Source organism: Schistocerca nitens, chromosome 10 (assembly GCF_023898315.1).
Source record: "Schistocerca nitens isolate TAMUIC-IGC-003100 chromosome 10, iqSchNite1.1, whole genome shotgun sequence".
NCBI classification, from domain to species: Eukaryota; Metazoa; Arthropoda; class Insecta; order Orthoptera; family Acrididae; genus Schistocerca; species Schistocerca nitens.
In genome coordinates this window covers 118,118,138-118,131,365 of record NC_064623.1, presented here as the reverse complement: position 1 = coordinate 118,131,365, position 13,228 = coordinate 118,118,138, and positions in this window count along the sequence as shown.

The following is a 13,228-nucleotide window of genomic DNA, read 5'->3' as shown; positions in this document are numbered from 1 at the left end:
TGGTGTCTGGCACATTTGGCCTGGAATCTCAATCACCGTAGTGGAATTGTTTCAGTGACGAGAACCGCTTCGAACTGAACCCCGATGACCGGCAAAGACGTCCGCTGGATACCAACCTGACTGTGCCCGCAATACGGTCGACAACCAAGAGTAATGAAATGATAATTAAATCAAGACCCTAGTCTGCCGACAGGCGTTGATATACATCAACGGGGACAGCTGAAAATGTGTGCCCCGACCGGCACTCGAAACCGTGATCTCCTGCTTACATAGCAGACGCACTATCCACTTGAGCCACCGAGGGCACAGAGGATAGTGCGACTGCAGGGATTTATCCCTTGCACGCTCACCATAAGACCCACATTCCCAACCTAATGTCCACACACTACATTCGTAGTGCCCCTGTCCATTGCACTCATTACTCGCGGCAGACAATCTTACCAAGACCCGTAAGAGTTCGGGCAATGCGTGTGCATCTGCACAAAAAAATATTCAAATGTGTGTGAAATCTTATGGGAGTGAACTGCTAATGTCATTAGTCCCTAAGCTTACACACTACTTAACCTAAATTATCTTAAGGACAAACACACCCACCCATGCCCGAGGGTGGACTCGAACCTCTGCCGGGGCATCTACACAGAAGAAGGTCAATGGCCAAATAGCCTTAACTATATGAAAGATGACATCGGTTCTTTTGGACCTGTCCGAAAGAACAGATACCATCTTCATATACCAAGAGCGATGGTCCGGTGTCCCATTTCATCCTATAGGAGGACTTCTTTGGTTATCATCCGCGACATCCTTACAGTACACCGGTACTTCGACGATATTCTACGCCCCGTTTTGTTACCCTTCGTGGCAGGCCACCCTGGAGTAAATTTCAGCAAGATGATGCCTGACCACACAAAGTTTGTACCACTTGTCTTCGGGCTTCCGGATCTATCCCCAACTGAAAATGTTTGGAGGGTTATGGGCAGAGCCCTCCCACCATCTCCGGATTTTGACAATCTAATGTGCTAATTGGGCACAATTTGGTTCAATATCCCTCAGGAGGACATCCATCAATGCCAACCTGAATGAATGCTAGTGTAAGGGCCAGAAACGGACCAACACTTTATTGACTTGCTCAGTTTGTAGAGCTCTTCCTTTCTTTTGAATAAATCATCCAATTTTTCTCAAATAGTAATCTTTTGTTTTTTTGTACATGTACATCATGTCTATCGATTTCCGTCCCATTCAGATAATTCCTTCGTGGTGCGTCGTTTGTCTTTTGCCGTAGAACGTATTCTCTACAGACTTCTCCTTCCACTCTACAAGTCTGCGCAAATGCAACATGCCAATGGAAAAGGCTCTGCTAAATGCAACCAATGTAATTTTTTTTTAAGAACACAACTATCTCCCCACGTAGCAAAAGGTTTTACAATGTAAACCAATCGTTTCAGTACCAATTGCTCAGTTCTTACACAATTCCAACTCTTCACCAAAGTTTTCCACCTCAGCCAATACGCTAGTGTCCACGTTCACATTTCGCAGAAATTGGCGTCCTGATTTCCCCTTCTCTACTTTTTTGTTAAGATTAACCAGAGAGGAGCTCTCTTAAAACTTTATAGACAGGAGTGTGCTCACATGTTATCCGGCGCCGAAAATTTGGCCCAACAGTTCCCAAAGGAAAAAGAATTCCTGAACACAATGCAGCTAAGTCGCTTTTCAAGGAACACAGAAATCTCCGTCTGTTACTGACTTCGCCCTGCACAGCATTATCAGAAGGTGAACCGTCGGCAGAAAACACAGTTCTTTTGACATGTGTTTTGCCCGGATGGCACTGCTTGTAAAATCAAGACTGCACGAACAAAGGAGCTCATCACGCTGCTATATACGACTTTTGTGAGTCTAGGCCTGGTCCCTATAGTGTGCAGTGTATGTTATGTGAATCACTGCCAGAAAGCAAACCGCAAACACCTGGAGCGAAAAAGGCTTGGGCTGTGGTGTTTACCTGCCACGAGCACATACTCTGCCCATCACACTTGTTTTCTCCTCTGAAAACTACAGAAAATATTACATGCAAAGCAGGCACTGGGGAAGAGAAGGAATTCATATAAAAGTAGATGGCTTCATCCTGGTAATTCTACATCTACATCTACATCCATACACCGCAAGCCACCTGACGGTGTGTGGCGGAGGGTACCCTGAGTACCTCTATCGGTTCTCCCTTCTATTCCAGTCTCGTATTGTTCGTGGAAAGGAGGATTGTCGGTATGCTTCTGTGTGGGCTCTAATCTCTCTGATTTTATCCTCATGGTCTCTTCGCGAGATATACGTAGGAGGGAGCAATATGCTGCTTGACTCTTCGGTGAAGGTATGTTCTCGAAACTTTAACAAAAGCCCGTACCGAGCTACTGAGCGTCTCTCTTGCAGGGTCTTCCACTGGAGTTTATCTATCATCTCCGTAACGCTTTCGCGATTACTAAATGATCCTGTGACGAAGCGCTCTGCTCTCCGTTGGATCTTCTCTGTCTCTTCTATCAACCCTATCAGGTACGGATCCCACACCGGTGAGCAGTATTCAAGCAGTGGGCGAACAAGCGTACTGTAACCTACTTCCTTTGTTTTCGGATTGCATTTCCTTAGGATTCTTCCAATGAATCTCAGTCTGGCATCTGCTTTACCGACGATCAACTTTATATGATCATTCCATTTTAAATCACTCCTAATGCGTACTCCCAGATAATTTATGGAATTAACTGCTTCCAGTTGCTGACCTGCTATTTTGTAGCTAAATGATAAAGGAAGTATCTTTCTATGAATTCGCAGCACATTACACTTGTCTACATTGAGATTCAATTGCCATTCCCTGCACCATGCGTCAATTCGCTGCAGATCCTCCTGCATTTCAGTTCAATTTTCCATTGTTACAACCTCTCGATACACCACAGCATCACCTGCAAAAACCCTCAGTGAACTTCCGATGTCATCCATAAGGTCATTTATGTATATTGTGAATAGCAACGGTCCTATGACACTCCCCAGCGGCACACCTGAAATCACTCTTACTTCGGAAGACTTCTCTCCATTGAGAATGGCATGCTACGTTCTGTTATCTAGGAACTCTTCAATCAAATCACACAATTGGTCTGATAGTCCATATGCTCTTACTTTGTTCATTAAACGACTGTGGGGAACCGTATCGAACGCCTTGCAGAAGTCAAGAAACACGGCATCTAACTGTGAACCCGTGTCTATGGCCCTCTGAGTCTCGTGGACGAATAGCGCGAGCTGGGTTTCACACGACCGTCTTTTTCGAAACCCATGCTGATTCCTACAGAGTAGATTTCTAGTCTCCAGAAAAGTCATTATACTCGAACATAATACGTGTTCCAAAATTCTACAACTGATCGACGTTAGAGATAAAGGTCTATAGTTCTGCACATCTGTTCGACGTCCCTTCTTGAAAACGGGGATGACCTGTGCCCTTTTCCAATCCTTTGGAACGCTACGCTCTTCTAGAGACCTACGGTACACCGCTGCAAGAAGGGGGGCAAGTTCCTTCGCGTACTCTGTGTAAAATCGAACTGGTATCCCATCAGGTCCAGCGATTTTAATTGATTCTCTATCCCTCTGTCGTCTATTTCGATATCTACCATTTTGTCATCTGTGCGACAATCTAGAGAAGGAACTACAGTGCAGCCTTCCTCTGTGAAACAGCTTTGGAAAAAGACATTTAGTATTTCGGCCCTTAGTCTGTCATCCTCTGTTTCAGTACCATTTTGGTCACAGAGTGTCTGGACATTTTGTTTTGATCCACCTACCGCTTTGACATAAGACCACAATTTCTTAGGATTTTCTGCCAAGTCAGTACATAGAACTTTACTTTCGAATTCATTGAACGCCTCTCGCATAGTCCTCCTCGCACTACATTTCGCTTCGCGTAATTTTTGTTTGTCTGCAAGGCTTTGGCTATTTTTTTTTTCTTACGTTTGCTGTGAAGTTCCATGAGCTTCCGCAGCAGTTTCCTAACTCGGTTGTTGTACCACGGTGGCTCTTCTGACATATATAAACATAACACATAAATATAATAACACATAATTATAAGCATGCCACACAGATGGTTGCGTTACAGATTTTCATTGGATGTGACTTAACGTGAAATGTCGGTTTGGAGAGTTTGTTTCCATTACATTCGTCCAACAGATGTTGGACGCAATTTTGTTTTTTAATCGGTTTATTCACACCAACGATATTACATATCTTGACCATTAAGGGGAGTTAGAACGGCATTTTTATCTCATTATAAAATTTGCAATTTTCCGAATAAAATTATATACATATATCACTTATAAACTCACATGGGAAGTATTTTATTTTATTTTTTAACTATAATCTACAGTGGTTGAAAATGTTAAAATTTATATGTGCATTACTTCAAGATTTAATAAAATCGGTAATTTATTATATAGAAGGCTGGAATGTGTTGGTAATGTCCAGAAGAGGATGGGCACCAGGTTGAGGAAGTTGAAACAAAGTTTGAGAGGCAAGAAACTCTCAGATGGTAAAGTCATAAGAGGCAGACTGACAGATAAAATGATTGATGAACTACAGCAATATTATGGGATGACCATCAGAAATAATACTGAGGATTTGTTGAAAATGAAGCAGGCAGTATGGGCTACCTTCTTCCACAGACTGTCAACTGATGAAAAACCAGTACACCACCTTTGCCCTCCTGCACCTGATTCATGGTGCAATTACCGCAGTTCCCAGTACTCAAACAGTTCATAGAGACATAAACATTCCATCCCAGCAGCAGTCATTGATATCATAAAACGTATTTACAGAGACCTGGAAAATTCTAGGTTACTGAAGAAGTGTCTGCATGGTCAGACTCAAAATCCCAATGAGTCGTTCAATTATCTTACATGGACTCGCTTACCAAAAAAATGTTTTTGTTGGAATAAAGACACTAACGTGGGGGCAGTGATGCTGTTATTGCTTTTAACGATGGCAACATTGGTAGGGTGAAAGTGCTACAGCATACGGGAATTAATCCTGGAGCAAAATGCATCAGAGAACTTGGACGGATGGACAAGGCTCGCATTGATAAAGCAGAGTATGCAGCACAGTTGGCCACTGAGGAGGCCAGAAAGAAGAAAAAACTTGGAAAAAGATCAAGAGGATGATATACAGTATGGTGTAGGGTGCTTCTGAGTGACTAAAAATAAAAAAATCAAGCATACAGTTACAGTCTTTTGGAACTTTAAAGCCGTTCCTGAAAATTTACATTTTCTGTTGCATTTTCCCTAAATCTCAGATACCACTCCGAGTAGAGTATTCAGATTTTCAGGGAGTAATAAGATACATATCCTGAGTCCACTGAACTAAAAGAAGAACATATGTTATGTATAATTAAAATTATTTAGGATAACGTACAAAAAAGTACACAAAATACTAACCGTGTAATTAAAAAATTGTATTTCCGAAAGCAGTTGCTGAAATGCAATTATTGTAGATCTGTAGACACCGAACATACAGTTTAATGCCCTGTAAAAGCTTCATGTCAATGGCTACAGTGGTTCCTGAAATACAGGGAAACCAAGTCAATAAATTTAACATTATCGGGATAGGGCGTTCCAACCCCCCTGAAAGTGAAAGTCGTTCAAGAGTGGTCAACAGCAGACTGACTACACTTTTAAAGACGTACATGACATTCAGTATTCATTTCATTATTTCTTTGTAAGATCGCAATCGCTGCAGGAGACGTACAGCTTCAGGTTTCTTCTTACCAAGGACAGCCGTCGATCAGGTGGGTGTTAAATAAATGTCGTGTGACTGGGGCCTCCCGTCGGGTAGACCGTTCACCGGCTGCAAGCCTTTCGAGTTGACACCACTTCGGCGACTTGCGCGTCGATGGGGATGAAATTATTATAATTGGGACAACACAACACCCAGTCCCTGAACGGAGAAAATCACCGACCCAGCCGGGAATCGAACCCGGGCCCTTAGGATTGACATTGTGTCACGCTGACCACTGTTTTTTCCTTTGTTGATCCAAGTTTGGTCTGTTTTGTTCGTTGTATACGTTCGGGGTGGACTTCTCATGACACCCGTTCAGGTTGTTCGTTGATCCGTTCACTCAGTTTTTTTTATTTTTATTTTTTTAATTACAGAGGGTAGCTAACCCTCTGACCGAACAAGCTGAGCTGCCGTTCCGGTGTACCACTCAGCTACCGGTGGCGGACAGGTGAATGTTGTATCCGCGGGAAGTGTAGCCGCAGCCGTCTACGCCCGCCTTCGCTGCACGAGAAATCCCAGCTCAGTGACTGCTTCAAGTTGGTCTTCTCGAAGGGTAGTTTCTTGGTTTTCCATTTCGTGGCAGGTATGTATCCACACTCTGGTTTCCCGAGTTTGGATTCCTCTGTTTATCTTCTCTGAACTCTCAGCGTCACACTCTGAAAGATCCTTTCTCCCAGCTTGGGCGCATCAGAATATGAGGAGGGTATCACGTTCATGTAATGGGTTTCTTCTCTTAATATCCAAATGAATGTTGTGGATGAATGCTATTCACAACAAACAAACGTAAAGAAACGGAGCCGGCCGCGGTGGTCTAGCGGTTCTAGGCGCGCAGTCCGGAACCGCGCGACTGCTACGGTCGCAGGTTCGAATCCTGCCTCGGGCATGGATGTGTGTGATGTCCTTAGGTTAGTTAGGTTTAAGTAGTTCTAAGTTCTAGGGGACTGATGACCACAGATGTTAAGTCCCATAGTGCTCAGAACCATTTGAACCATTTGAAAGAAACGGAAGGAAAGTTGCTTCTCCTGTGGTGGTAGCTTCTCACCATTTGGAAATGAAATTTACTTCGCAACAATATGTAACCGTTAGCTTAAAATAAAGAAAATAAAAGCAAAAAATAAAGATTTATCCAGCAAATTGCATAAGATTTCTCGTTTGACTATTTACAGTTTCCTCGAATGGCGTGTGTACATGTGACTTGGTCGCGCTTGCGCTCGTCAGCTATGTCTAAGTTGCTTTTCCGAACATGAAGTAATACAATGTGGAATGACTCTCAGTTTTGAGGTAAAACGCAAATAAAAACGTTTTGGAACAACTGTTTGTACTTAGAATGTTTTTTTTTTAAATTACTATGTTGCTCCTGAACTTACAAAATGAATGCTTTGAGGCGTGCATGCTGTTGGGTGACAATGTAGTACGCACGTTGTCCAGGGCCAGGTATAACTATTGTTCATCGCGGCAGGGAACAAGTGCTAGTCCGGGTGTAACACATCGTCCACAGTGATCGCATTCTCTGTCGTCCTGTTAATAATCGATAACTTTTTCCTCGTCCAGTTCCATATCACGATGTTCTCTCCACAAACGAAGGTGTGAGCCATTGTGTCTATAAAGTGACATTGGTTACAGTATGGTGTAGGGCGTAGTTCAATTTTATGCATATTTTCGCCTGTGGAGATCTTTTTATTTACAATGTCATACCATACAGCAGCTATGTCCGACATAAGAACGGGGTTGGTGATGTTCGTCTATATACATTTCCATGTTTTACCCTGGTTTTTCTTTTCGATCGGATTTCGTTGTTGTCTCTTTGTGAGTTCAAAGTAAAGTGTAGAGGTGCTAAAATGATGAGGTGACAGGTGCAGGCAGTTGGTTTCCGTGAAGTAGACGCTGACGTATCCCAGCCGTTGGATGCTGTGCCCAACGTTGATTGGCGGCCTCACATCCGGAGGTATTAAGGAGGTGAATAGTCTCTCGGATATCCCAGTCTGGTTGCTGCTGATTATTTTGGATGTTCTATGTATGAAGACCGCAAGACGCTGAGTGCGTACATCCTTATACCTAACCTGCCTGCATGGCGATCCAGTGTTATCGTTTGAACTGGAGTTTTGAAGATATTTCCTTTCCAAAAAAAAAAACAAGATATGGCAACAAGAAGCTTGTGAGCAGTGTCAGTGGGTTTCGGTAACACTTTCTACTGAGAACATACACATTTATAAACTGCACTCTTTGGGAGCAGTTGAGGGATCTAGTCTTGTTTTCTTGGAGTTGAGCTACCCAAGCACCGCTCACGACCCCTTCTCACAGCTTTGCTTGCGGAGATACCTCATTTCCTACTTTCCAAAGTTCATAGAAGCTCTGCTGCGAAACATGCATGACTAGCATCGTGGAAAAAAGAATACTGCGGAGTTGTGGCTTAACCACAGCTTGTAGGATGTTATAGTTTCCAAGATGAAATTTTCATACAGCATCGGAGTGTACGCTGATATGAAACTTCTTGATAGGTTAAAACTGTATGCCGGACTGATAATCGAATCGGAACCGTTGCCTTTTGCAGGCATGTGCTCTACAGACTTTTGTTTTCTTTAGATTCTGAGTGCTAACCATTATACCATACTTTATATACACACACACACACACACACACACACGCACACACACACACACACACACACACACACCTGGCTTCAATGCACTTGTTTTCAAGCACAAATAATTGACATGCGTGAAGGACTATTCTTTCTTTGTTTACTAATTCGGCTTCTCCTAACTTGGAGTGCGCCATTTGCCTGAAGGTGCACAGTTCCATCTTCGTTGGCGCTGATAATGACGAAGGTACTCTGCTGGAACTTTTTTCTTTTTTTTTCAAATGTGGTCTTCAACAGAGAAATAAACTCAGGTGATACTACACCAGTCAAACAGAAATGGTGGTTTCAGGTATCTCTGTTGCCTGAGAGCTGAAATGTATTCTTACATTCCTCGAAAAATAAAACATGTTCTAAGTACACTTAGAGTGAGTTATGCATTCACAAATGAAAAGACTTCCTGAAAATTTAAACATATTCCTTATGTGTATATAAAAGAATGCTGAGGATGCCCGCCCGGTTAGCCGTGCATCGTTAGACCCCACGGCTTTCCGGACTGGGAAGGAGTGTCTGGTCCCCGGCACGAATCCGCCCAGCAGACTTTTGTCGAGGTCCGGTGAGCCGGCCAGTCTGTGGATGGTTTTTAGGCGGATTCCCATCTGCCTCGGCGAATGCAGGCTGGTTCCTTTATTCCACCTCAGCTACACTATGTCTGCGATTGCTGTGCAAGCAAGTTCTCCACATACGCATATACCACCATTACTCTACCACGCAAACATAGGGGTTACCCACTCGTACGTTCAATGGGGGTGGGGAGGAGGGGTGGGGGGTTCCACCGGGGGCCGAACCGCACAGTAACCCTGAAAGAGTGGTTCGGTGTGGGGAGGCGGAGGGGTGAAGTGGACTGCGGTGGTCGTTGTGGGGTTGTGGACCACTGTGGCTGTGGCAGGGACGGATCCCCTCCGTCGTTTCTAGACCCCCGGTTAACATACAATACAATATTAAGGATACATATCTTTCTTTTAAGATAAGAATGCTCGTATTAAATCAAATTTCTTCTGTAGTGCTAGAGGGAGATACAATTTGGAATAGTTTTTGTTTTAACCTGACCAATGGGAACCCCTCAATCAGAAGAAAGTATACACTGCCTTCTACACTATGAACTTGATAATGTGCTTGGAACTGTCTCAGGTATTCGAGCCATTCCTCTTCTGTGTCGTTAAATTGCCGGAACGCTGGTATGCCGGTCAGCGGCACTCGTTGCGCTAGTCCATCGGTCGGTTGCCGTTGTGTGGCCGACGTGGCTTGTGAAGCTACAAGTTGTTGTACTGTCGTCATCAAAGCAACAATTTGTTGGTTCTGCAACTGGAAAACTTATGTTAGATCCATCACATTGGCCGTCTGTGGCTAAGGCGCTGGGGCTGGGGTAGAGGGGGTGGGATAACCATGGCTTACACAAATATCTTATACCAAAAACGCAATCAAAGCCTCTGAAAAGAGAAATTTGATTAGTCCTGCGGCTCCCCTCCTGGAATACATGTAAGAATACAATAAGAGATTAGCAACTCTTGAATACGAGCACCCCTTCAAGTAATAACACAAGAAAACCAAGTAAACCTGCACTGAATTATACTCGTCGACAGTTTTTGTGTCGACTCGTTGTCACTGTAGGCTTGTACCCTGGGAAGCAAGGAGACAATGTTGTTTGGTGGCCGGTACCTTCTTCTATAACACAAACTGCACGCTTGTATTAACAAGGTTCTTTATTCGTAAGAACAAGAAGTTACTTAAGACAGTCCAGGTGTTGTGGTACCAGTTCTTCTGTAATAGTCCACGTTAGCCTCACTGCTGGTGAAGGTACTGACTGACTCTGAGTTAGAGGCTGAACTAACTGAGAATGCAATTCCCTTTGGGCTGCGACTGATGACTCGACTCGTTGACTCACTGGATGACTGCCCAGGACTGACCGGGCCCTCCGGTCCTCGGCGGCTATCTGAATACTGACGGTCGATAGGCCGTTGGTGGCGTGTCGCCTGCAAGTCTGTTTTTGGCCTCTCTCTTCATAGGCACATTACTTGTGCCTATTATCGATCTTCTCGCAACCTCTTTGCCATTTTGTGCGCTAGCGATAGCTTACAATAGCACATACACTACTGGCCATTAAAATTGCTACACCACGAAGATGACGTGCTACAGACGCGAAATTTAACCGACAGGAAGAAGATGCTGTGATATGCAAATGATTAGCTTTTCAGAGCATTCACACAAGGTTGCCGCCGGTGGCGACACCTACAACGTGCTGACATGAGGAAAGTTTCCAATCGATTTCTCATATACAAACAACAGTTGACCGGCGTTGCCTGGTGAGACGTTGTTGTGATGCCTCGTGTAAGGAGGAGAAATGCGTACCATCACGTTTCTGACTTTGATAAAGGTTGAATTGTAGCCTATCGCGATTGCGGTTTATCGTATCGCGACATTGCTGCTCGCGTTGGTCGAGATCCAATGATTGTTAGCAGAAAATGGAATCGGTGGGTTCAGGAGGGTAATACGGAACGCCGTGCTGGATCCCAACGGCCTCGTATCACTAGCAGTCGAGATGACAGGTATCTTATCCGCATGACTGTAACGGATCGTGCAGCCACGTGTCGATCCCTGAGTCAACAGATGAGGATGTTTGTAAGACAACAACCATCTGCACGAACAGTTCGACGACGATTGCAGGAGCATGGACTATCAGCTCGGAGACCATAGCTGCGGTTACCCTTGACGCTGCATCATAGACAGGAGCGCCTGCGATGGTGTACCCAACGACGAACCTGGGTGCACGGACGGCAAAACGTCATGTTCGGATGAATACAGGTTCTGTTTACAGCATCATGATGGTCGCATCCGTGTTTGGCGACATCGCGGTGAACGCACATTGGAAGCGTGTATTCGTCATCGCCATACTGGCGCATCACCCGGCCTGATGGTATGGGATGCCAATGGTTACACGTATCGGTCACCTCTTGTTCGCATTGACGGCACTTTGAACAGTGGATGTTACATTTCAGATGTGTTACGACCCGTGGCTCTACCCTTCATTCGATCCATGCGAAACCCTACATTTGAGCAGGATAATGCACGACCGCATGTTGCAGCTCCTGTACGGGCCTTTCTGGATACAGAAAATGTTCGACTGCTGCCCTGGCCAGCACATTTTCCAAATCTCTCACCAATTGAAAACGTCTGGTCAATGGTGACCGAACAACTGGCTCATTACAATACGCCAGTCACTACTCTTGATGAACTGTGGTATCGTGTTGAAGCTGCATGGGCAGCTATACCTGTACACTCCATCCAAGCTCTGTTTGACTCAATGTCCAGGCGTATCAAGGCCGTTATTACGGCCAGAGGTGGTTGTGCTGGGTACTGATTTCTCAGGATCTATTCACCCAAATTGCGTGAAAATGTAATCACATGTCAGTTCTAGTAAAATATATTTGTCCAATGAATACCCGTTTATCATCTGCATTTCTTCTTGGTGTAGCAATTGTAATGGCCAGTAGTGTATATTGTCAGTCGTACACATCATGATGGCAAGTGTATGTCGTATCCATTTCCATATCTCGTTAGCAGCGCTGCAAGTAAAACGGTGGAGGAGTGTATCAGTCTTCTGACAGTCCAAACATTGGCCAGTATTTGACAAGCCGATCCTGAATAGACGCTCATTTGTGCTTGTGGTGTTGCATAAAGTGCAATACCACGTAGCTCACACGTGTGATAGTAAGGCTGTAACATGAATATTTTGCCAAACTTTACTCCAAGTGATCGTGGAAAAGTTCTTCGCTAATCTGCTTACACACTTATCTTCTGTCAGCACTTTATAGACTTCCTTGATTGTGTAGTTCCTTACCCTTTGTCTGACGTAGCTTTTCTCAACAGTATATGTTTTAATATGCAACAACCTGCAATTAATATGGCCGACCGTAACTGGCACCCTCCTATCTGGAGGAGACGCTGCGTTCACAACGTATGCTGTGAGATTTCCGCCACCTTTACTAGTACCTTTACTGTCCTAGATATCAACAGAGCTATGCATTTATCTCTAACGTTGGTGAACCTTAAGCCACCATTTGTTTCAGGTAGAGTCATGGTTTGGTAATTAACCATAAGGACACGCCATACCTATATGAACTTCCGTATTGTTGGGGACAAGGGGAAAATACTTGCGAGGGAGTACACCTTAGGTAGCATAGCATGATTTATCAGCGTGATTATTTTCTGTTATTACTAGAAGACGAGTGGAATTCTTTCTTAATATCGCTCGTATGTTACTGAGCTTCATTTTCAAATTCAAGGCTGTTATCTTGGTAGGAAACTGGAAATTTGTGGTAAGGTCTTATGGGACCAAACTGCTGAGGTCATCGGTCCGGTCCCTAAGCTTACGCACTACTTAATCTAACTTCCATTAAGGACAACACACACCCATGCCGGAGGGAGGACTCGAATTTCCGACGGGGAGAGTCTCGCGGACCGTGACAAGACGCCGTAGACCGTGCGCCTACCGGATGCGGCTATTGGTAGGGCATTCGCTGAACCACAGCCCTAGAAGTTTGATGCTACCTGATTTTCTACTGGTCCAGTTTCAATGAATCATATCCCTAACTGAAAAATGCTGGATTTACTTACATTGACTTTAGCTCCAGAATAGTAACTACATGTTTGAATCACGTCTTGTATCTTCACAACATCGATTGGATCAGACATGTACACGGTCAGGTCATCACTGTAACATCTACAAACATATTTGTTGCCTCCAGTTTCATTTCCATTAAGCTTCTCAGATAGTGGTCGTAGAACTTGCTCGATTGATATTGA